The sequence below is a fragment of the Macrotis lagotis genome, chromosome 1 (genome assembly GCF_037893015.1).
Source record: "Macrotis lagotis isolate mMagLag1 chromosome 1, bilby.v1.9.chrom.fasta, whole genome shotgun sequence".
Lineage (NCBI taxonomy): Eukaryota > Metazoa > Chordata > Mammalia > Peramelemorphia > Peramelidae > Macrotis > Macrotis lagotis.
This window is the reverse complement of record NC_133658.1, coordinates 222,803,469-222,828,872: the sequence shown is the minus strand read 5'-3', so window position 1 is coordinate 222,828,872 and position 25,404 is coordinate 222,803,469. Positions and strand designations below refer to the sequence as shown.

Sequence of the window (25,404 nt, the reverse complement as noted above, 5' to 3'; positions counted from 1 at the left end):
GGGCCAGAGCTAGGCAGTCTCTCTCTTCACTCCCCTCCCTAGGTTCAATGGGCTCATGCCCTGGGGGCTCCTGCTTACTGGCTCAGCCTGCTTCTGTTTCCTGGAACTCTGCTGGCCATGCTGCTATCTGTGTACCCTGAGGGCTGGACTTCACATGCTTGCTCTGGCAGAGGTCACTTGCTGTTCCCCCAATTTGTGCCCAGTGCTCCCCAGGGCATAGGTCAGGAAATTCCCCCTGCTGCTGGGAGCCACGGCTCCCAGCACCCTGGGGCTGCCTCCAGGAGGCTGAAGTTCTTTCGCTCTGGCAGGCCACCCCTTTGGCGGGCTGCCCCTCCAACCCGGGGGGAGCAGAGACTTTCTGCTCTTTTCCAGGTTACCTTGAGGAGGAGAACTGCCTCACTGGGTCCCTCTGTGGGTTCTGTCTCTCAAAAATTTAGTTAGAGTCCTTAGCTTATGAGTTTTATGAGAGAGCACCTAAGACAAGATCTTTCTTGTCACCATCTTGTCTCTGCTCCCCAGTACTATATTTTCAAAAGTGCTCTACAAACTATAAAAACACTATATAAATCACCATCATCATCATCATCATAACCATCATCACTTATGACTATTTTATGACTTTCTGAAGATTACCCAAGGGATAAGTGAAAGAAGTAGTATTAGAATTTATGTTGGAAAATTTTTTTTTTAAAAAAGAATCTATGTTGGGGAGGGACAGAGGTTAAGATGGCAGAGTGAAAGCAGGAAATCCCAGAAGCTCTCCCCTAAACCACTCAAAATGATTCTTAAAACTCTTTAAATAATGACTCTAATGAAATTCTAGAATAGCTAAACCCACAGAAAGACTGAGTGAAACAAATTTCCAACCCAAGACAACCTGGAAGATCCATGGGAAATGTCTGTTACACCAGAGTTGGAAAGGGCCACAGTGAAACAGAGCAAACCAGCTCCAATCATCCAGCCTGCAGGTCCCTGGGAGACACCTGGGTTCTTGGGGGTGCCTGGATCCATGGCAGCAGTGGTGGTTTCCACACCTCTCAGCTCAGGGATTTCCAAGGACAACTTGGAAGTTCAGTAGGAAAACTCTGCCACACAACTGAGAGAACAGTTCTGCATGTTCAGCCCTGGCCCTTCCAGACCTCTGACTCCAGAGGTCTCTCTGCTATCTATCTCTGAGGCAGGACTCTGATGCTGTTTCCATACTCAGACCCCAGTATCAGAAAGAGGAGTTTTACTGCCATAGTGAAGTAGAGACCTCCTTGCAGTTCCAGGGCAAAGGGGAATGTTTGTGGTTATCTATGAATCGAAGCATGGATCAGGAGAGAGTCAGAGCCTCTCATTAGGTCTAGGGGGAGGAAAAACAACTTCAAAAACCCTTAAAAGCTTTGGATAGTGAGTCCTCTACCCTAGAAGCAGAGCCCTACCTTAACAAAGAACTAAAATCAAGTCATAGTCTGAGGAAATGAGCAAACCACAAAAGAAAAAAATCCAACCACATACAATTATCTTGGTCCCATGAAGGAACAAAACATACCCTCAGAAGATGACAAAGTCCAAACTTCTGTATCCAAAGCCTCCAAGAAAAATAGGAATTGATCTTAGGCCATGGCAGAGCTCATAAAAGATTTAGAAAATCAAGTAAAGGAGGTAGATGAAAAACTGGAAAGAAAAATGAGTGTGATGCAGGGAAATCATGAAAATCAAGTTAGCTGGTTGGTGAAAGAGATACAAAAAATACTGAAGAAAATAACATGTTAAAAACCAGTTTAGGTCAAATGGAAAAAGCAGTTCAAAAGCTCAATGAGGAGAAGAATGCCTTAAAAAGCAGAATTGGTCAGATAGAAAAGCAGATACAAAAGCTCTCTGAAGAAAATAATTCCTTCAAATGTAGAATGGAGCTAAGAGAAGCTGATGACTTTGTGAGAAATCAAGAAAACAATAAAACAAAACAAAAAGAATGAAAAATTAGAAGAAAATGTGAAATATCCCATTGGAAAAAACAACTGACCCAACAATCATATCCAGAAGAAACAATTTAAAAATTATTGGGCTACCTGAAAGTCATGACCGGGAAAAGAGCCTAGACTTCATTTTTCAAGAAATTCTCCAGGAAAATTGCCCTGATATCCTAGAAGCAAAAGGTAAAAATAGAAATTGAGGGAATTCCCAAAATAAAAATGTTATAATCACAATATTGCAAGCAGCCAGTAAAACCAAATTCAAATATCATGAGGAAATAGTCAGGCTTATACAGGATTAGCAGCATCTACATTTAGATCTCATAGGATTTGTAATATAGTATACTTAAAGGTAAAAAAGCTTGGATTACAACTGAGAACAAACGGCCCAACAAAACTGAACATCTTTCAGGGGGGGAAAATGGGTATTTAATGAAACAGGGGACTTTCAGACTTTCCTTTTGAAATGACCAGAGTTGAACAGAAAGTTTGATCTTCAAGTATAGAACTCAGGTGAAGCATAAACTAATCTGGTAGTCACCTGTGACCACCTGGATATAGTAGACTAGCTTTCTTTGCAATTACTATTACTCAATTTGGTGAATGGCAAAAGTTCCAAGATTGAGTTGCTTTAACTTCTCCAAGGATGTTTTTCCTGGAAGGCCTAGAAGTCCAGTCAGATGGCATCCCTCCATGTGGAGAAGCAAGGTAGTAGTAGAACAGTTTGAATTTGGTGTGAAGCATGGGGGTTTTTTTGGAAAGAATTAAAGAGGGGATAAATAGGATGATCTTTGTTAATTATCCAAAATGTTTCCTACTGTATCTCCAATCTCTATTCCAAATGATATATAGCATATAATTATAATATTTCTTTTCTTGTAATATTTTCTTTAAAGGGGGAAGGGGGGTATATATGGCTATATGGCATCACCAGAGATGTTCTATTTTCCTAGGGCAAGGTTTTCTACCCCAGATCTTAGGGATCTTTTTGCTAATATTGCTGTTTCATATTCACAGGAGACACTTTAGAAAATTTTCCATAATGTCTAAGAAGACTATTAGAAAAAGCTCAGAATGTGTTATTTTTTCTAAAATGCATTGCATTTTATAAGCTTATTTGCATAATAAGGCATTAATGCCTTTAGAGTTCCCTAAGGAAAGTAACATTCTCACTAGTAGATAAATCCTGGCATGCCTTTATCTCGATGAAAGGATTACCAAAAGGGACCATCAAGTTTCTATGAATTTCCCTCATTGTCCTTCAGTTTTAACAAATAAAACAGAATTTCAATCTGTCCCAAATAAGAGTCATATTTCCCAATAGCTTGATAACATTTGCTGCAAAGTCAGATTCCATGTATTCCATTGTTTTTAAGGCTACCCTAATTGAACCCTTTGATTTTCTATAGTTTAAAAGTAGAAATAACTCAATCAATAACCATTGTTAAAGGGGCAGCTAGGTGGCGCAGTGGATAGAGCATCAGCTCTGGAGTCAGGAGTACCTGAGTTCAGACACTTAATAATTACCTAGCTGTGTGGCCTTGGGCAAGCCACTTAACCCCATTTGACTTGCAAAATCCTAAAAAAAATAAAATAGAATAAGCATTGTTAAGTACATATAATGTTTCAGGCACCATCCTGGGTGTTTGTGTTGTAAACATAAAAATGAAATTATTCCTACCCTCTCAGATCTTATAATCTATCACCTAGACAAAAAGGCATCTCATCTCATATAAAATATAGTAAAAGGCTTAAAGAAGAGGAGCTATATTTTGGGTCATGGGAAGTCACAATTCTCAAAGAATCAAAATTAAGAGTATCTTACAGTTAAGATAGATTTATGAGGCCATGGTCAAAAAATACCTAAATAACAATGTTTGGCTGGCACTAATTTTAGAGGAAATACTCACGACAACATCTTAGGTTCACTGACATATTAAAGAATTACAATTCCCCTCAAGATTCTCACAGATTTTAGTAATGAAGTTAACTGACACTATCTCTAATGAAGACTTTTGCATAACTGAGCTACAATTAGCAGAAAATCTTAATTTCTTTTGAATTAAATTGCATGCTTTCCTTTTGTGGGGGTGGGTGTGTCTTAAATGTCTCAAGATAAAAAGAAAGAATTTACATATTTGCCTTCTCCTAAAATTTTGAAGTTAATTAATGTAAAGTTCACATTGTCCAAAACTAAATAAATCCTTTCAAAACTGATAATCTTTGCATAGTAAAATATCTCTCTTAGACTATACAAATATCACAATAATTCTTACTATAGTTGTTAGTTACACTGTTTTATTTCATTGTATCTTAACCAAAATAGGCAATGTAGTCATAGAATTGTTTACCAATGATATGGTGTGAAGAAGGAACTTGTGATAAATTTTGAAAAATACATAAACATTTCTGTTAGGTTTTCATGTATCAATCCACAAATGACCTGTGATGCCATTTAGTATGAAAGTTTCTTCCACCAACATGAATACAGTGATCTATAACTTCAAAGATGAGTCTTAAGACAATTCCAGAAGCTCAGAAAGATTAAATGTTTTACCCCTAGATACATAACTATCTTCCTATCTGTTTTAAGTATACAACATTCTATTTCCCACCTCCTTGTCTTTGCATGGCTTGTTCCTCTTCTTTGAAAGCCCCCTTTACCTTTGCCTCTTGCGACTCTCAGATCGTTTCAAGGCTTAGTTCAAGCATCACCTCCTCCATGATTCTTGTTATCTCCTCTCACAGCTTTCATAGACTCCATATTCCTTCCATCCCCTCTCCATCTTCTAGCTCCCTGAGATCAGGAACTATTTACTATTTCTTTTTGTAACCCCAGAACCTAGAACACTACCTCATCATAGTAGATATTAATGAATGCTTGTTGAACAGAACTGAATTGAGGCAAGAGGCTAAACCAGGTCTTCCTGACTCCAAGTTCAGAAGTCTATCCAACAGAGCAATTTTTTGTCTTCAAATGCAGGATAAATCTCTTCTGAAACTAACAGGACTAGAAAAATCATAAATCTGCCATTAACTATGGATAATCTAAAGACAGAAAGGATCCTATTAATGATGCACACTTGTTATAATGTAATAATGCAAACTGCTGCTATAATTATTTATCTCCATCATTTATCCCAGTCCCCTGTGGTTAATCCATGGTTAATTGCATCCATTTAGCAGATGTGAAGATTTAATTGTTATTGGGACACACTGCAGATTAAATATGAATTGAAAGATTTTTAAGAGATGAATTAACTGTTATTCACTCAGAATACAGCCCTGAGGCCTGTCAGTCTTCTTCATAAATGTATAGGTATTACTCAGACTCTTCCTATTCTTTGGATTCTATACTTCAAATCATCTATATAGCTAAATTTATAATTAACCTTAGAAAACCTATATAGATGTCTAGTTGTTATTATGATGGTACTGATAAATCAAATATCCCTACCTCTTATCATTAGCTTAAGGAGATTAGCAAAAAGGTAAATGAACTGAAGAAAAATTAGATATGTATTCAGGGTCAACCATAGTAATAAAGTGTTTTTAGAGATTCCTCTATTCACTTGCCCTTTAACAAGTTTTTCTTGTCACATCATCAATAACAATTTACATTTATGCATTGGTATAAGTTTCAAAAGCAATTACCTTAAAACAACTCTCTAAGGCAAATATTATTACCCCAAAAGCAGCAAGGCACCCTGAAACAAAAATGGAAGGGGATTCAATATTGGAAATAGCAATGGTTTTAATGGTGGAAATGACATTAAAGATGATGCATTTCCATCTTCTTGACTTAAGGATTGTGAGTTTTTTATGTGACCTGAAGTCACATATGTATCACATATATGCATCATTTGACCCCAAAGGCATGTGAACTCCTTAAAAGCAGGGGTTGTCTTTGCTTTCCTATTTTTATCCTCAGTTTAAAGGAGTAATTTGTACAAAGTAAAAGATTTCAAAATTTGGATGAATGCAATTGGACAATCCATGATATTTGAAAAGAAATTCATTCATTTGTGTGAATGATATTTAGAAACCTTATAAAAGTGAAAAATATTATATTAGATACTCTTTCTCTTTAAAAAAGCAAGACATGGTGTAGCTAGGTGGTGCAGTGGATAGAGTACCAGCCCTGGAGTCAGGAGTACCTGAGTTCAAATCCAGTCTCAGACACCTAGTTGTGTGGCCTTGGACAAGCCACTTAACCCCATTGCCTTGCAAAAAAAAAAAATAGCAAGACACACAAAAAAGGACTCTAATGGAATAATAAAAAGTTACTACCTGATTCTTTTTGGCTTTAACTGTACCCCCAAGCCAAATTATTCTAACTTTATTTCTCTGTTTTGAATCTCCAGGTCATTATCTATTTGGTTGGGGAGGAGGGATCCTGAGACATACACACAGTAATAGCAAAAAGAACAATTTAGTGCTGAAAAATAGATAAAAGACACTTTAATTTATATCAATACTGTGACAAGTATCAGGGGCTTATGTCAAAAAACTATCTATTTTTCATATATATACATATATATATATATATATATATATATATATATATATATATCATTCAGATAGTCTCATATGATGACAAAGACTAAAACCAAGGAATATCATTGAAACCAAGAATCCTAAGAAGTTCCCAAGCTAATTTTGGAAGATTTGTCCCTTGAAAAGGAAGTTTGGGAATCAAAAATGAACTAAACCATTTCCAAATAGAATAGTTCTCTTTTTTTGTGAGATGGGGGTACAGGGGGAAAAGATGTCCTAAAAGATTAAGTTCTAATTAGAATAACCTCTGGGTATAATATCCCTAAGCCATATTTATCTTTATTTTAATTTGCTGTCACTTTTTCCCCCTAAATTCACTGCACAGAGATAGAGTTTTGTTCCCCTTTTATTATTTTTCAAAAGAAGACATCATTTGTTATCCAAGGTCTTCAGTGTTTTGTTTAGAAACTATTTGTTCTTCACTCTTAGCAACAATCCACAACTGCCATGCCATAATTGTACTTGGCAATGATATTGTTGAGTCTGATGATTATTGACAGTAGATAAAGCCTCCTGGGTAATGATAAGAGTGTTACCAAAAAGTCAAGTGTTCACAGGAGACAAAGCAATCATATTCTAAACTAATCCATAAAAGCAAAGCTTAAAAATATAAAGGAAGTAATTAAGTCAAATTTTCAACTTTCCTCATTATTCAATTTAGGTAACAGGTAACTAAGTGTTCGAGTGTTCACCAGTGAAACAATCTGGAAATTGCTGCAAATTTGAGACCTAACAAATGAGAGCAAATTGGGAGAAAATAAAGAAGGAAATTCAGATTCTTAGATGCTTATCATTGCACAAATACTCAGGGATGCTTCTCTGAAGGCATAATGGCTTGTATTTTCTTTTTTTTTCTTTTTTTTTTTGTATTTTCAACATTATACTACTTTGTGGGTTAAAAACCCAGGACCACATTTTTTTACACAGAAAAATCAATCTGGCCACAAAAGATGCTTTTGATTCATTCTGGTATTAACCTTACACAAAGACAGAAAAGCAACATTATTTTTATTCACAAAGAGTTTTATTAGTAAAAAAAAAAAAGAGTGCTGGTCCAGATTTTCAAAGGGATCAACAACAAAAAGAAGGAAATCAATAGGAAGGACAGACTAATAGCTGACCACTGGAAAAGCTCTGTAACAATAGTAAACAGTCAGCAGAAAGGGAGAGGAACAAAAATGCCTTCCATAAGACTTAGATATCATTATCAAATAGTAGGTAAGATTTTAGAAGTGAAAATGGAAAATAATCAGAAAGTGACCAAAGAAATAATTTTTTTCTGCATTGACCTTCCATTCAACAAATTCTTTTGGTTCAGTCATGGAAAATGAAATGGTCCATCCATTCTGAAATTCTCTCCAGGTTAAAAAAAAGTGAGGTCTTTCTTCTTTCCATCTTCCTTCCTTCCATTCCATTTTTTCTTTCCTTTTTCCATTATTCTATCCTTCCTTTCTTTCATTCTTTTTTCTTTCTTCCTCCCTCCCTTTCTTTCATTCTTTCTTCCCTTCTTTATTATATCCTTCCTTCTTTCCTTGTTTTTTTCCTTCCTCCTTTTTTTTCATTCTCCCTATTTCTTTCTTTCTTATTTTCTTCCTCCTTCTTTCCCTGTAAGACACTGTTGAAGGTCACAGGAAGGTCATTGCTTGGCTGGGAATGACTTAAAGATGCATCAATGGCCTGCTCACCTGGATCAGCTCTCTAAATCTTCTCATCTGTTCCTTACATTTTGGCACTTCCTGGAGCATTGTGTGTAAACACTAAACCCATAATTAGTGATACTGTGCAGGAGTGCTAGCCTGAGGAGGTGAACTTTATCACCTGCTGTCCACAAGCACAAATGCATTTGTTTGATTTGCTAATTGGAGAACACCATGTGAATTGGGAGTAAACCAGGGACTAAGGAGATATTAAAGCTCTTGCATTCTGTAAAAAACAGAGAACTTGTCATCTTTATATCCCACCTCTTCAATGTTAGTCTGAGACAAGTATTACTTTAGGAGTAACAGCTAAGTTAGCCAGCAGGCACACAACATTTCCCTCTTCTCCCTCTCTCATTCTCTTGCTCTCTCCTCCTTCTCAAATCACACCTTCCCTTAAAGGAAAATGTATTTCTATCCCTTGTGGAGGGCACACAAATAGGCAGGTGGTGATAAGCATTCATTAAGTGCTTATTTCATATGAAGTAGTGCACCAAGTTCTAAAGGTGATAGCATAGACTGTGGTCTTGGTGCTTCTTATCTTAGATTCTTCTCCATCTTAGTTTTGCATTTAATTTGGACCTGTGTATACTCAGCAAACCTCTCTCTGAACTCAGACAGGGAAGTTAATAATAAACAAGCAGGAAAAACAGCTCATATTTATGTACAGACAAGCTGTAAAGAGCATTGCTCTAGAGAACCTAAATCTAAAACTTGCCTCTGACATTTACTACTTGTTTGAATTTGTTCAAAGGTACTTAGGTCTCAGTTTCTTCAGCACTAAATGAAAGGGTTGGAGAAAATGATCCCTGAGGTCCCTTTCCCTTCAAGAGCTAACATCCTGTGTTGTACTTTACATTTTATGAAATTGCTAGGCTCAACACTGTTGATCCCTTCATTATTCCCCACCTCAAATCCCATCCAACTCCATAGCCAGAGGGCAGAGGCTTTCTTTTCAGCATTTGTATTCCCAGAGCCTATCTTTTGGCTTTATGTAAAATAGGCATTTAATAAATAATTATTAATTAATTGGCTGCTATGATTGCTTATGATTAATTGCTAATGATTGTCAATGAGAAAAAAACTCCAGTATTGCATTCCCAAATGTCAGAGGTCATTCTAGGATTTCTCTGACCTAGTGACTAATAAGAAAAGTTAGCAGTAAGAACATTAAGATTCAGAACCAAAGAGCCAGGGCTCAAATTCTAGAACTTCAATTTACTACTTTTTGGACTTCAAGCAAATAATTTCATTGTTTTGGTCTTCATTTTCATCTAATACTTCTAAAATAAATCAAGACAGCAGCCATATTCCTATTTCTATTTAAAGAATAGCTCTGAAAAGTTTTTTCTATTCCCCAAACCCCTAAGTGTGATTTAGGGAAACCACCCAAGAAAGCTACCTCTTTCAGATTCATTCAAGTACCAACAGCAGCCCCATCTCATTCCTGACATATTTGACAATAGAAGCTGCTATTTATTTCCCAAAATCCCAGAAGTTATGTCAGTTCTACTAAAGTTAATTTACTTATTCAGTACCATACCAATCAACCCACCAAAAACCTATTTCATAGAGCTAAAAAAATAACAACAAAATCTGGAAGAAAAAAAGGTCAAGAATATCAAGGAAATTAATGAAAAAATTTTAAGGCTACAGAGAAGTTCAAGGCTTTAAATTATATTACAGGTAATCAACAAAAATATAGTACTAAGAAAGAGAGGGGTGGATAGTGGAATATATGTTAGGTACACAATACATAATAATAAATAATTATAGTAATCTAGTATTTTGTAAATTCAATGATCCAAGCTTTTAGGGTAAGAATTTAACATGATAAATATTTTAACTACCCTAATAATGATAAAGTTCTTAAAAAAATACATGTATCATGTTCCCATATGGAAAGGTAGTTTAGCCTTATTGAGTTTCTTAGGATTTCTCTTTCATTTTACCTTTTGATGCTTATGTTTAGTCATATTTAAATGGCACATTTTCTATTCACTTATGGTCTCTTCATCAGGAATTCTTGGAAGTCCTCTATTTCACTGAATACCCAGTTTTCCCCTTAAAGGATTACACTGTTTTACTGAATAGATTATTCTTGGTTATAATCCTAGCTCTATGCTTTCCAGAATACCCTGTTCCATGCACTACATTTTTTCAATATGGAAGTTGTTAAATCTTGTGTGACCCTGACTTCAGTTTCATGATATTTGAATATTTTCTTTCTGGCTGCTTGAAGTATTTTCTCTGACCTGGGAGCTCTGGAATTTGGCTCTAATATTTCTGGGAGTTTTCATTTTGGGATCTCTTATAGGAAGTAATCAGGAGATTCTTCAAATTTCTATTTTACCCTCTGGTTCTAGGGATAGAACGCTTTGAAAGATGATGTCTAGGCTTTTTATTTGATCATGGATTTCAAGTAATCCAAATAATTCTTTAATTAGCTACCCTCTATTTTCCAGATCAAATGTTTTTCAAATGAAATATTTCACATTTTCTTCTATTATTTTCATTCTTTTGATTGTTTTAATGTCCTTCAGTGAATTTTTATAACTTTTTTTCTGACTAATTCTGCTTTTTAAGGAGTTATTCTTATCAGTGAATTTTTTTTAACTCTTTTACGATTTGGACGAATACTTTTCTTCAGTACTTTTGTACCTGTTTTACCAAGGATTTTAATAGTCTTTTCATAATTTTCTTCCTTTATTTTCATTTCTTTAGATAATTTTTCCTCTTTAACTCTTATTTGATTTTGGAAACAATTTTTAATGACTTCCTGGAATTCTTATTGGGTTTGTGTCCAATTCACATTTTTTCCCCTTTGAGGTTTTATTTGACACTGTTTTGACTTAATTGTCTTCTTCTTCTGAGTTTATTTCAGATCTCTGTCAACTGCAGTAGCGTTTTATGGTCAGCTTCTTTTTTGTTCATTTTTCTACTCCTTTTTTGATTTTAAACTTTTTGCCATTGTTGAGCTCGGGTTTTTTTTTCCCAGCATGAAGCAGGGAGGGACACTATCTCAAACTTTCTCACATTACTGGTTTTTTTCCAGAGGTACTTCTGACTTTCCAGGATAAGAAGGAGTAAAGCTGGAAGAGGAAGAACTAGTGAACAATAGGTCACTTAGCAATAAGCACCTAATAAACAATTATTGATTGCTAGATCTAGAACCTAAATATTTAGTACCTTGTGCAAACTACTCAAAGTATGTGTGATTTCAGCAGAGCAGTAAAATCTTCCATCAACACAAATCACAGTACAAAATCATTAATAGATGTTGCAATCAAAAAGTTCATCACTTTATAGCCTTTCTGGAGATGTTTTTTTCTTAGTTTAGCATAATCCCCAGGCCTATCCTTAAGGCTTTTTGAGCTTGTAGGATTTACTAGATATTATGCTCCTCTGGCACAGTTTTAAAGATCCCTATGCTGATAAAATATCAGAGGACCACTTTAGTAGAAACTGATGCTTGCTAACTATTTGTTGGATAAATGAGTGTGAGTTAATATCATTCCTCCCCTCAATAGTGTAATTTAGCATGAGTTTTCTATATGAATAGACTTGAAATCCTCTTTCTGAGGATTCCTGATCTCTCTGTTATGCTGGAATCCTTTAAGGTAAAACCAACCTCTTTTTTTTTTTTTTTTTTTTTGCTTTGAGGAGTGGCCCATACACAATAAGGTTGTTATTCTCTGAAATGTTTTTGTTACATTCTTTGAAAAAACTCCATCAGAACCCTGAGGAGAAACAGAAATAATGAATACCTCCACTAAGTCTTGGGTGGGGGGGTACAATTTTTCCTTGACTCAAAATGACATTGTTTGAGAGAAGGTATATTAGTCATTTTATTTGACCTATGGACATGGACAAACAAAATATGAAGATTGATATAAAAAAATGAAGAAACTATGCTATAGCCACGCATTTACCTCACAGAGCTGAGGAGAAAAAGATTTATAAAATATTAAGCATGATGTAAGAATGACCTATTGTCAGTATTGTTGTTTTTATTTTTCCACTATCAAAATCAGAATATGACAAATTATATTGGGGAAGCATACAATCTCTTGCAACCATAAAGAGTTTTAGTATTTGCTCAATAAAAAACTTTAAAGAAATGGTTTGGTATTTAGAAATTATAATGTTTTATTCTAAATTATTAGTTTAGATAATTGTCAATTAGAATCACAGGAATAGAATTGATATTGAGTTTAGGGGCTTTAAATCTTACCACCAAGTTACAAAAGAAGAAACTGAGGCTCAAATGGGTCAAATAACTTATTCAGGGTCATATAGAAAGTAAATATCAGAGATGGGACTTGAATCCAGATTTTCTTGATTTTCATTTGAACACTCTACTCACCATACCTTTCAAGATCTTTGTACCAATAACATATCAAAGGGATTCGATGTTTCTATAAGATTTCCTTCCTAAATAAATTTAATAGTTTAAAATTATACTAAGAATTTTGGGACAACCTGTATTTTGAGTGAGAAATTTCTTTTCCCTTAATCCTATTAGCATGATAGGCCAAACAATTCACCCAATAATCAGTATGCTATGATTAGAATGCTGGAAACTCTCTACAGATGTTCCTTATATTCATCCGTGCAAGGTGGTTGAAATGAGTCTTAATATCTATTAGAATCTGGCCTGGGGAACTCTGGAATTGGCTTGGCCTGATTCCTGAAAAACACTATCACATTCAAAAACATTCAGTCCTCTGCACTATTTTGACTTCCCCCAAAATGAATAATTTAGAAAAACATTGTATGGCTGGGGCTGAATACAAAGCATAAGTCACCTTAGAGCCAAGTATATAGGTCACTGCGGAGGGCTAATATTCCAATACACATTTGGATACAGCTGAGCTTTTACTGAAACTTAAACAATCTGTTGTCCACACTCAGAAGACTTACTACTCCATATCAGGAAAATAATTTAATCCAGGGTATTAAGAGATAAAGACTCACGACTAAGAAGAGTTCCACAGAAGTCTGCAGGATCTCTAAATTCAAGGATTTATATCAGAGGGATCTCAAAGCACCTTTAAGTCACCAGAAGGGAATTTTATTTCTAAGTCATACCCAGAGATGAGCAGGATTCTTCATGAGTCAATTCCAAAGAGAGAGGAAAGTTCTTCTCAAATATAGAAATTTATTTTTTCCCAACCAAACTGGCCCACACTCTTGCCTTACTCTGATTGTCAACTAGCACAGAAGCCTTCTTCATTTATAAAATGAGTTGGAAAAGGAATGGCAATCCACTTCAGTATTTTTGTGAATAAAACCCCAAATGGGATCCTAATGAACTGGACATGACTGAAGCAATTGAAAAAGAAGATGATAGACAGAGATAAGATTTCAAAAACTACCTGAACTAATCCAATTCCCTCATTTTATAGTTAAGGAAACAGACTGTAAGAGTTTAAGTGACTTGCCCATGGTCACTTAAGTAATATAAGCCAAAGGTGAGTTTGAAACTCAGTTAATCTTAATGTAGAGGCAATGGTTATCCATTCACTATCCACTTTGCCTCTTAATCTGATCACTTCCTTGGGTCCTATGAAGGCTTTTATTACATTCTTACAAGGCATTGCTTAATCATCAAGTCAATAATTTTATATCACTTAAAACACTCTTTTCCCTCTTCCTAAATCCCAGCCACATAGTTAAGAGAGATTTATAAAAGTCAAACAAAAAAATCCTATATCAATATCCTCCATCTATTTTAATGGGAAAAACTGTAAATTACAGAAGCATAGCTCAGTTTTTTCATTTCCCCAAATCCATCATAGGGATGTATAACTTTGTGTTTCTGGCACCTTAGTCATGGACTTCAAGTTTTCCAGGAACAAAGAAATCTGAATGGCAATGATAGATGGCATAGGATCTGATAATGCAGGTATTTCTCATCCCAACAGTTTAGATATAATTAAAGTTACTTTTCAGTATCCTTCCCCCCTTTCTTATGCTCACCAATTTCTATTTCCTCAAGTATGACTACTTTTCCAAGTATTCAGTGGGCACTATTCATCAAAAATGACATTTTTAGTTAAACATAGCTGAAAGTAGCACACAATGTGTGTCAAATAGCTCACATTCTAACTTAGGTTTGTGTTGCTCACTTTTCTAAGGGGTCAGGGAAAGCTAGAGCAGCTGGGTCATATATTCCTGTTGACACATTGCTCCAATTTCTACCTTGCCTCCAAAATTCATACTATTAAATTACCCCAAAGAAACACTAAAAAATGCCCCCAACTCGTGTGCCCTGACAGGACTTCTCATGATACCTCTGTCAAAATTAGAGAAACAGGCTGGTTTGGAGGGCAGAGAAATGGGCATAGATTCAACAAGACATAGAGTCAATAAGATCTGACACTTAGTAATTGTGTGATCTGATTCTATTTCTTCCTCTGTGAAATGGAGATCATAATACCTGTAATATTTTCTTCACAGGATTGCCAGGAGGCTCAAATTATTTTTTTTAATAATGTGCAAAATGGTTTGCAGATTTTGTGCAAATATCAGAGAAGAGGAAGCCACACCATAATGGAGAAAGGTCTTGGAGTTGGGAAGATCTAGGTTCAAATCCCACCCAATACAAAATGGCTGGTCACAACCACTCCAAGATTAAACTGAAGAATAATATCGATTGTACTAGCAGAGGAAGTTTCTTCAAAAGGAGTTCTCAAGGCAAAGGCTTAGCTCAACAAAATAAATAAATCAATAAATTCCAGGTCTGATTATTCTATATAAGCCAATAAAAGAAGGTAGAATTTCAGATCCTTAACACCAGGAATATGTCCTTAATGAAAAATTCCTTGGACTGAGTGTTCATTTCCATTTAAACAAACATTTATTAAGAACCTATTTCATGTTAGGCTATGAGAGACAGTGTACTATAAAGTCAGGAAAACCTGGTTTTTATTGTTTCCTCTGACAAGTACTAGCTATAAGACCTTGAAGAAGTTCACTTAAACTTAATGGTCTAGGCAGCTCTTTAAGATTGTAAACTACCATCTAGATGCTCATTTACATCAATGGATAGAGTTTTCCTAGTGGAGACTTACTACAACAATGAAATCAAGGAGAGGGGAGGAGAAGAGAGGTAGGTAGAAATGGTGATGAAATAGAAAAATCAAAAGCAGATCTGGGAGATGAAAAAAGGATAGATGCCTTGCTTTACTCTCCAAAATAAGAGAACCTCACCAATGGGATAAAGGAGCCAGAAGGATAAAGAATATTCCTAAATAGGAGAACCTGAGAGATTACACTTGTTCTCTTTTGCTCCAGAGAAAGGAACCTGGAGAACTAGGTGAAAAATACAAATAGGCAAATTTGAGATAATTAGAGCAATATAAAAATATTAACAATCTTGAAAGGCAATGAATTCATTTGATTTTTGCACAACTTTGGGCGTCTTCAAGCAGAGAATAGATACCTGTAATAGGCATATAGTGGGAATTATTCACTGAGTATAGACTGGAATACATGGTTTCAATGTTCCTGTGATTCTATGCTCTTAATTTTCCATCATTCTTCTCTATAAGATTTTGCAAATGAACCTGATATTCACTTTGCTCTGAAATTAATTGTATATTTTAGTTTTATATTTATACTTGAGGAAAGGATACTTTGCTATCTACTAATAACTATCTTAGATACCTAATCCTTAAGAGAGTAATTTAGTTTCATATAGCCAAAATTCCCCGTTATCATTTTTCTCTATCTTTTGCTTGGTTAAGAATAAATTCCTACATGTAAGATCAATTTCTAATTTTAAATACCATGATCTTTAATATTAAGATCATATGTCCATTTAAAAATGCATTATGAAATAAGGTATATTGTGTTGTTCTAAGTTTAATTTCTGCTAGATAGATTTATAGATTTCACAGAAATTTTTTGTCAAATATGATTTCTTTCCAAAGTAATATATATTTTTCTCTTTATCAAAAATTTAGCTACTATTTTCCTTTTACTCTTTTTTTTGTAGCACAGCTGCAACTATTTATTGAAAGGGAAAAATACTTAAGTCAAGGAATTCTTTTAAATGGTAGGTAATTTCTCTTCAGGGCAGTTAGGTTACACAGTGGATAAATCACTACCTCCTTTATCAGGAAGACTTCCTTTTTTAATTTTTACTTATTTTTTAAATTTTCATCCATTTGTACATGCGTATTTCCAGGTTACAATTTCCCTCCATCCTTCCTTCCCACCCCTTCTCCTCAGTAAGGAATAGTCAGGTTAGCATTTTACATATCATTTTGTTAAACATATTTACAAATTAGTAATTTTTACAAATTAGTAATTTTTGGCATGAGGATTTAAGATTAAGGTAAAGAGATACAAAAGAGATAATTTTTATAAGGTTCAGATTCAGTAGGGGTGTTTTTTTTTCTAGGTGTTTTGTTTTGTTTTTCTTCCTCTGGTTGGGAATAATATAGTCCATAACCATTCTACTGCAGTTGTCTTAGCTCTCTGCACTGTTGAGAGGAGTTGCTTGCATCAAGGTTGTTCATCTCATAATGTTGTTGATATGTACATTGTCTCTTGATTCTACTCCCTTCACTCAGCATCAGATCCTGTTAAGTCATTCCAAGCTTCTCTAGAGTCCAACCATTTATGGTTTCTTATAGAATAATATTACACAGTATTTATGTACCATAACTTGTTTAGTCATTCACCAACTGATGGGCATTCCCTCAATTTCAAATTCTTTACCACTTCAAAAAGAGCTACTATGAAAATTTTGGAACATGTAGGACTTTCCCCATTTTTTTTTACAATTTCTTCTGGATATAGTCCTAGAATTGGAATTGCTGAATCAAAGGGAATGAACGGTTTTATTGTTCTTTGGGCAGAGTTCCATATTACTCTCCAGAAAAGTTGGATCCATTCACAACTCCTTTCCTTTGATTCTGATTCTCCTTTGCCTAAACATTGATTTTCTGTCTGGGGTTTTTTTAATCCATACCAAATAATTTGGATTTTTGCTACTATATAACTGAGTTTTGGATCCTGTATCTTTTACTTCTATTTCCCTGGATAGTCTATTTTTTATTTTTCTTAATATATTTACTTATTTTATTGAAATCTATATAATACCCCTTTGATAATTTGATTAGGATGGTATTCAAACCATCATTTTACATTGGAAGCATTTTCACTTTTATTATATTGGTATGACCCAGTCATGAGCATTGAATACACTCTAGCATCTTAATTGTTATTTATTTAGGGACTAGTTTGTAATTTAATCTCTGGAAGTGTTTTCTGTGCTTTGATAACCTTGTGCATTCTACAATTATTTACATACAATAGGATTTCCTTTTCAATGATCACTTCTATGATTTTGTTATTGTTTTATAAAATGGACTTGATTTTGGAAGGGTTATTTTATGGCCTGTAATTTGGTAAAGCTATTAAATGTCTAAATTAGGAAACTTTATTAATTCTCTAGAATTTAAAAGTAAACCATCAAGTCATCAGCAAATAGGGATTTTCTTATCTTCTATTTACTTACCTTCATTTTTGTCTTATTGTTATTAATAAATTTTCAAAAACATATGTGGTAATAGGGGAGAAAGTAGACATTCTCACTACATTCTTGCATTCATTGAGAAAGCTTCCTGGGTTTCTTCAATTACTGTGATGTTTATTTTTGATTTAAGATAAATTTTTTAAGTTATATTTTATGGGATTGTGTTTTAAAGTAAAAATTGTTTTTTGTTGTGTTTTTAAAGTAAAAATTAGTGTTATACTTTAAGGCTTTTTTAAGATCTTTTGTGATTATGATGTGGTTTTGCAAGTTTTCTCTTTTTTTAAATTTTTTTTATTTACTTAAGGCAATGGGGTTAAGTGACTTGCCCAAGGTCACATAGGCAATTATTAAGTGTCTGAGGCCAGATTTTAATTCAGGTACCCTTGACTCCAGGGCCAGCGCTTTATTCACTGAGCCACCTAGTTGCAAGTTCTATCTTCAATATGATTATTAATGTTGATTGTTTTCCTAATATTGAGCTATTCTTACATCCCAGGTATAAATTCAATTTTGTCATCATGAATGATGCCATAGATGAATTGCTATAATTTCCTCAACAAGATTTAATTTAATTTTTAAATCAATAGTCTATAGTCTCCTGTGCTTTATTATTCCATAATTTAAGTATCAGGACCAAATTTATAGCAGGAGAGATAAAAGGCATGTACTTTGACAGAAGGAGTGAGCATAAGACAGTTATAAAACAAGACATGAAAAAATTATTATCCTGGGAGAATATGGAAGCATTAGCGTATAAATAACATCACATGAAGAGGCACAAAAGACCCATTATATTAGAGGGAAAGAAGGGAGGGTGTAGGCACAGAATAAATCTTACTCTCATCATATTTAGTTTGAAGAAGGAAAATTATACATTCCCAATAGAGTTAGAAATTCACCCTTCCTTACAGGGAAGTAGCATGGAAGGGGGAAAAGGGGGGAAAAAAGGAACTGATAAAAAGGAGAATAAAATTAAGAGTAAAGGTAAAGTTAACATAAAAGTTAAAGTAAAAGTAAAAAAAAGTAAAAGGGGAAAAGAAGAAAAGGGAAGAGAACTGATAGAAGAGAGGGTAGATTGAGAAAGGCAGCAGGTAGAAATGAAACACAGGTAAGGAGGGATATGAGGAAAAGGGGGAGAAAAGTACAAGTAGAGGAAGATAGTATGGAGGCAAATATAGAGTTAGTAATCACAACTGGGAATGTGAATGGGATGTATTCTCCCATAAAATGAAAACTGACAGGAGAGTGGATTAAAAACCAAAATCCTACTATATGTTATTCACAAGAAATATTTTCGAAGCAGTGAGATACACATAGGGTAAAGGTAGAAGGCTGGAGCAAAATAAATTATAACCCAGCTGAAGTAAAAAAAAAAAAAAAAGCACGGATAGCAATCCTTATCTAAGACAAAGAAAAAGCAAAAATAGATCTAATTTAAAGACCTAAGAAAGGAAAACACATCTTCCTAAAAGGTACCACAGGCAATGAAGTAATATCAATATTAAACATATATGCACCAAGTGGTATACTATCCAAATTCTTAGAAGAGAAAATAAAGAAGTTGCAGGAAGATATAGAAAGCAAAACTATATTATAGGGGGACCTCAACATCCCACTCTCAGATTTAGAGAGAGATCTAACCACCAAATGAACAAGAAGGAAATTAAGGTGAATACAATTTTAGAAAAGTTAAATATGATAGACCTCTGGAGAAAATTGAATGGGGATAGAAAGGTATATACATTCTTCTCTGCAGTACATGTCACCTACATAAAAATTGACCATGTATTAGGCCACAAAATCTTATAATCAATTACAGAACAGCAGAAATTTTAAATGCATCCTTTTCAGATCATGATGCAATAAAAATTACATGTAATAAAGGGCCATGGAAAGATAAACTAAAAATTATTTGGAAATTAAATTCAACTATACAGAATTTTAAAGAATGAGTGGATCAAACAAGAAATTATAGAAATAAGCATCAAATGCATCCAAGACAATGACAATGATGAGATATCATACCAAAATTTGTGAGATGAGTTAAAGCAGTTATTAGGGGAAATTGTATGCCATTAAATATTTACATGAAGAAAATAGAGAAAAGAGTGATAAATGAATTAAGCATGCTTAAAAAACTAGAAAAGATATAAATTAAAAACTCCCAGTTAAATACCAAATTAGAAATCCTGAAAATCAAAGGAGAAATTAATAAAATTGAAAATTAGAAAATCATTGATCTAACTTATAAAACTAAGAGTTGGTTACATGAAAAAATATGGTTAATTTGATTTTTAAAAAAGTAAGAAGTAAGACAAATCACCAGTATCAAAAATGAAAAAAGATTAACTTATCACCCATGAGTAAGAAAGTAAAATAATAATTCAGCAATAATTTATACAACTGTATGCCAACAGATCTGATAATTTAAGTGAAATGGATGAATATTTACAAAAATGTAAACTACCTAGATAAACAGAAAAGGAAATAAAATATTCAAATAACCCCTATTCAGAAAAAGAAATTGAAGGAGCCTCAATAAACATCCTAAGAAAAAATCTCCAGGGCCAGATGAACTTACAAGTGAATTCTACCAAACATTTAAAAAATTAATTTCAATTCTATATAAACTTTTTGAAAAAACAGTTGAAAGAGTTATGCCAAATTCCTTGTATGACAACAACATTGTACTGCTATTACCTACACAAAGAAGAGCCAAAATTAGACAAAGAAAATTATAACCCAATCTCCCTATGAATTCAAAAATTTTAAATAAAATTTTGGCAAAGAGAAAACAAGTATTACTAAGATAATACACTAAGATCATCAGTTAGGATTTGTACCAAATATATAGGGATAGTTCAATGTTAGGAAAACAATCATCATAATTAACGATATCAATAACAAAATTAACAGAAATCTTTAACAGAATTATCTCAATAGATGCTGAAAAATATTTGACAAAATATAGCATCCATTTCTATCAAAACATTAGAGAATATAGGAATAATTGGAATTTTCCTTAAAATAATAAGCAATATCTATCTAAAACCATCTGCAAGTCTTATATGTAATGGGAATAAACTAGCAGCACTCCCAATAAGATCAGGAGTAAAACAAGGAGGCCCATCATCACCATTATTATTCAATATTGTATTAGAAATGTTAGCTTTAGTAATAATAAAAGAAAAAGAAATTGAAGGAATTAGAAAAGGCACTAAGGAAACAAAATTCTCAGTCCTTGCAGATGATATCATGGTATACACAGAGAACCCTAAAATCAACTAAAAAATTACTTGAAAGAATTAACATTAGCAAAGTAGCAGAATATAAAATAAACTCACATAAATCAGCAACATTTCTATATATGACCAACAAAACCCAACAGCAAGAGATAGAAAGAGAAATTTCATTTAAAGTAACTGTAGGGACTTCCAGCCAAGATGGTAGAGAGAAGACAGGCACTATGCCAAGTTCTCCTGATTTCCCCTAAAAAATAACATGAAAGAAACTTCTGAACAGAAGATTGACAAAACCCAGAAAGAGAAGCTAGGAGAACACCTTCCAAAAGGAACTTTGGGGCAACTAGGAGCAGAGAGTCAGTGCAGGGGCAGTGGTGGGGTGAAGCCAGAGGACTAGTCTTAGCCTTGGAGGCTTTGGTGAGTGATGGGTGTGAGGATCAACTTCAGCTGCTGAATCTTTTACTGGGGGAGTGGAGGTCTGGTGAGTCCCAGCTGGGCTGGAGGGCAAGTCCCAGCACAGATTGTTGTAGAGCACAGCTGGACATTGACCCAGGGTCAGGGGCCCTGAGCTCCAAACTTTTAGGGGAGCCCTCTTCCCAGAATAAACAGTAACAACCCCCACCCCACCCACTTAGGCTCAGGCATGGGCAACAGAGCTCCCTCAACTGAAAGAAAGATTATCTCCCCCAGGGCCCAATACACATTATTTCAAGGATAATTCAGACCCTGCTGCCACCCTTTACCCCCTCCAGGCCTAGGGAGAGGGCCTCAAACACTCCAGAAAAAGCAACCACCACTCCCTACTGGCCAGCCCACTTGGAGTTACTAAGCCAAGTAAACAAAGCCTCTAGGATTTTAAAGTAACTGCATAGACAGAAATATTCCAATTTATATCCCAAGACAAACTCAGACATCATGTAAACACAATTACATAACACTTTTCGCACAAATAAAATCATATCCAAACAACTGTAAAATGGGTAGGCTGAGCTAAGAAAATAAAAATGACTATTGCTATCTAAATTAATTTACTTATTCAATACCATATGAATCAAACTATCAAAAACCTATTTTGCAGATATCAACAAAATTCATCGTGAGCAATAAAAGGTCAAGAATATCTAGGGAATTAATGAAAAAAATGCAAAGGAAGATTATCCAGTAGTACCAAATCTTAAAATGCATTATAAAGACAGTCATCAAAACTTTCTGCTGGCTAAGAAAAGGATCAGTGGAATAGATTAGATACAAAAGAAACAATAGTAAATGTAATCTATGGTTTCATAACCCAAGGACTCTAACTTCTGGGATAAGAACTCATTGTTTGATAAAAACTGCTGGAAAACTGGAAAATAGAATGGCAAAACTAGGCACAGACCCACATTTCACACCCTATACCAAGATAAGGTCAAAATGGGTACAGGATTTAGCCCTAAAGGGTCATTCCACAGATCAGTCAGTAGAACAAGGAATAATTTATCTGTCAGATCAATTGGAAAAGGAAGAAGTTTGTGACCAAACAAGTTAGAGAACATTATAAATGAACTACATTTAATTAAAAAGATTTTGAGCTATCAGATTAGAAGGAATGCTGTTAAGATTAGAAGGGATGCAGAAAATTGGGAAACAATTTTCATAGCCAGTGTTTCTAATAAAGGGCTCATTTCTAAAATATGTAGAGAATTCAGTCAAATTTATAAGAATACAAGTCATTCTGCAAATGATAAATGGTCAATAGGAAGTTTCCAGATGAAGAAATTAAAGTTATTTAAGATCATATGAAAAAAAATGTTCCAAATTATTAATGATTAGAAAAATGCAAATGAAAGCATATTGTATCTGAGGTACCACCTCACACCTATCAGATTAGCTAAAATGACAAAAAAGGGAAATGATCAGTGTAGGAGACAATATGAGAAAACTGGAATACTAATGCACTGTGGTGTAGTTGTAAACTGATCCAACCATTCTGGAGAGCAATTTGAAACTATGCACAAGAGATGGTAAAACTGCATATCCTTTTATCCAACAATATCTCAATTGAGTCCATATCCTAAAGAGATCTTTAAAAGGGAGGAAAGATCCACAGTACAAACATATTTATAGCAATGCTTTTCTTGTATCAAATAATTGGAAATTGAAGGGGTAGCCATCAATTGTGGAATGGCTGAATTATTTTAAGCTATGGTATATGAATGTTATAGAGTGCTTTTCTGTAAGAAATTATGAATAGCTGGACTATGCTGAGTGAAGTGAGCAGAATCAGGAGGATATTGTACACAAATGGCAACATGGTGAGATGAAACAACTATGTTGGGCACAGTTCCTCTCAGCAGTGCAGTGATCAAGGACAATCCTGAGAGACCTGGTATGGAAAATGACAACAACATCCAGAAATTTAAAAAAGCAAACTTATGGAATCTGAATACAAAACAAAGCTTATTATGGTCACTTTTTAAAATTTCTTTTGTTTTTATTCTTTCTTTCACATGGTTTAACCCTTAGTTCTAATTCCTCTTTCACAACATGATGGATATGGACATATGTTAAATACAATTGTACATGTAAAACTAACACCATATGGTTCACTGCCATGTGGAGGGTTGAAAGAAAGGAGGGTGATAGAAAAATGTAGCACTCATAAACTTGAAAATGGAGAAATGTTGAAAACTTCCTTTGCATGTAATTGGGGAAAAAACAAAAGAGGAGAAACAAAACTGTTTCTACCAGCCATCTTCCTCTTACTCTCAAGTTCTTACTTCATTATATTTGTTACCTTTTTCCCTAGTTTTAGCATTTTGTTTAATTTATTGATTATATTTTCCTTCCTTCTATCTAGTTTTAAGTGTTTTATTAAATTTAATCTAAATTTACTTTTTTTGTCTTTGTTAAATAGTCAAGGAAATGCTTCACTCACCTTTCAACTATTCTATTTGCTAGTTTCAAATATTCATTTTCTATGTTTTTCTAAAAATAATTTTCCCCTCATTCTGTACATTATTTCTCTTCCCTTTCTGCCTTTTTTGTATCTTAATTCTTTGATTCATGATTCTTATTTATTTCTTCTTTAGTCACTATATTCTTTATGAAACTAAAGCTTCTAAGGTAACCATTTTAAGTTCTTTCTAAGCAGTTTGATGTTATTGACTTATATTTTATGCCTCTTGCCCCCTTTTTTCTATTGTGTGTGTCTCTCTCTCAGAAATAATAATTCCTAGAGGTGATAGCAAAGACAAGCATTCTCCAAAAAATAGGAATTTTCCCATGTCGCTAATTTTACAATTCATTATGTTCTCTGCCTTCATTTTGGTCATTTTTACCATTTACCATAAAGTGTCCCCCTCTGATTCCATGTCTTGCCACACTTCTCAGTGTCATTTACTTGCAGAAGATAAGATTCATCCCCTAAGGATGAATGTATGTCTCTCTAAGCACCACATGAGTAGAGTTTATACCCACTTCAAGGTTCCCATTTTCATTCACACGATAATGCTTTCTCAAAATAGTATTCTCCAGTAAACTATTGAAATAAAATTTGCCCTTTTCTTTGCCTGTTTCACTCTCTCCCTTTGGATGTAGGAGTTATCTTCCTTTCATTCATTGTTAACCTTTGGCTTGATTGGGGTATAATCACATATTCTCCTCTGTGCTCTTCCTCTACTCTCCTCTTTTATATACTTTCCATATATAGTTTAGTCCACCCAAAAAAAATTGTTCAGCCATAGGCCAGGTGTTGTGAGATTTAGACCTTGATATTTCCCACCTATTTTTCTTTCATCAATTTTATTTAAGAGAGTTCCTCTCTCTCTTTTCATGTACTTTGAAAAAGAAATTTCTTAATAATCTCTCTGTGGTTATTGTGTTCTGAGACACTGTTAACCACATAAGAATCATTCATTCTTTGGTAAATTTTTTTTTGCCTTTTTTTCTGGAATAACTTACTTTGTTATCTGGGTCTTCCTCAGTTGCTACATTTGTTTATAATTATGTTATCTGGAGTATCTGCAAAGCAGGCACTTTTCTCTGATCAGATTTTCTTAATAGGAATGCATTGAAAGCTTCTTTTTTATTGAATGTCCTTTTTCCTAACAATAGTTAGACTCAGGTTTGCTGGGTATGTCACCTTCAGTTTCATCTAGAGCAACTTCCCTTTTGGCAACATATTATTCCATTCCTTTCTATGCTTCAGAAGCACAGAAAAGTTTTGCTAGTCTGAATTTATTTTCCTTTATATTTAATGTTTTTCTCTTGATTATTCACAGAATTTGCTATTATTGCAACTATTAAATTTCACTACTACGTATCTTGAAGTTTGCAGGAAATTGCTTTTTTTTCCTGGAAACAATCTATGAATTCTTAAAATTGAATTTGTTTTCAGTGTTCAAAAAATCTGGGAAGTT

At 34.2% G+C, this 25,404-nt stretch overlaps 1 pseudogene; it reads left to right on the top strand.

Moving 5' to 3' along the window:
• Positions 1-895: 895 nt before the first annotated feature.
• Positions 896-25,404, top strand: part of LOC141522100 (ribosome biogenesis protein BRX1 homolog) — a 74,769-nt pseudogene continuing 50,260 nt past the window's right edge.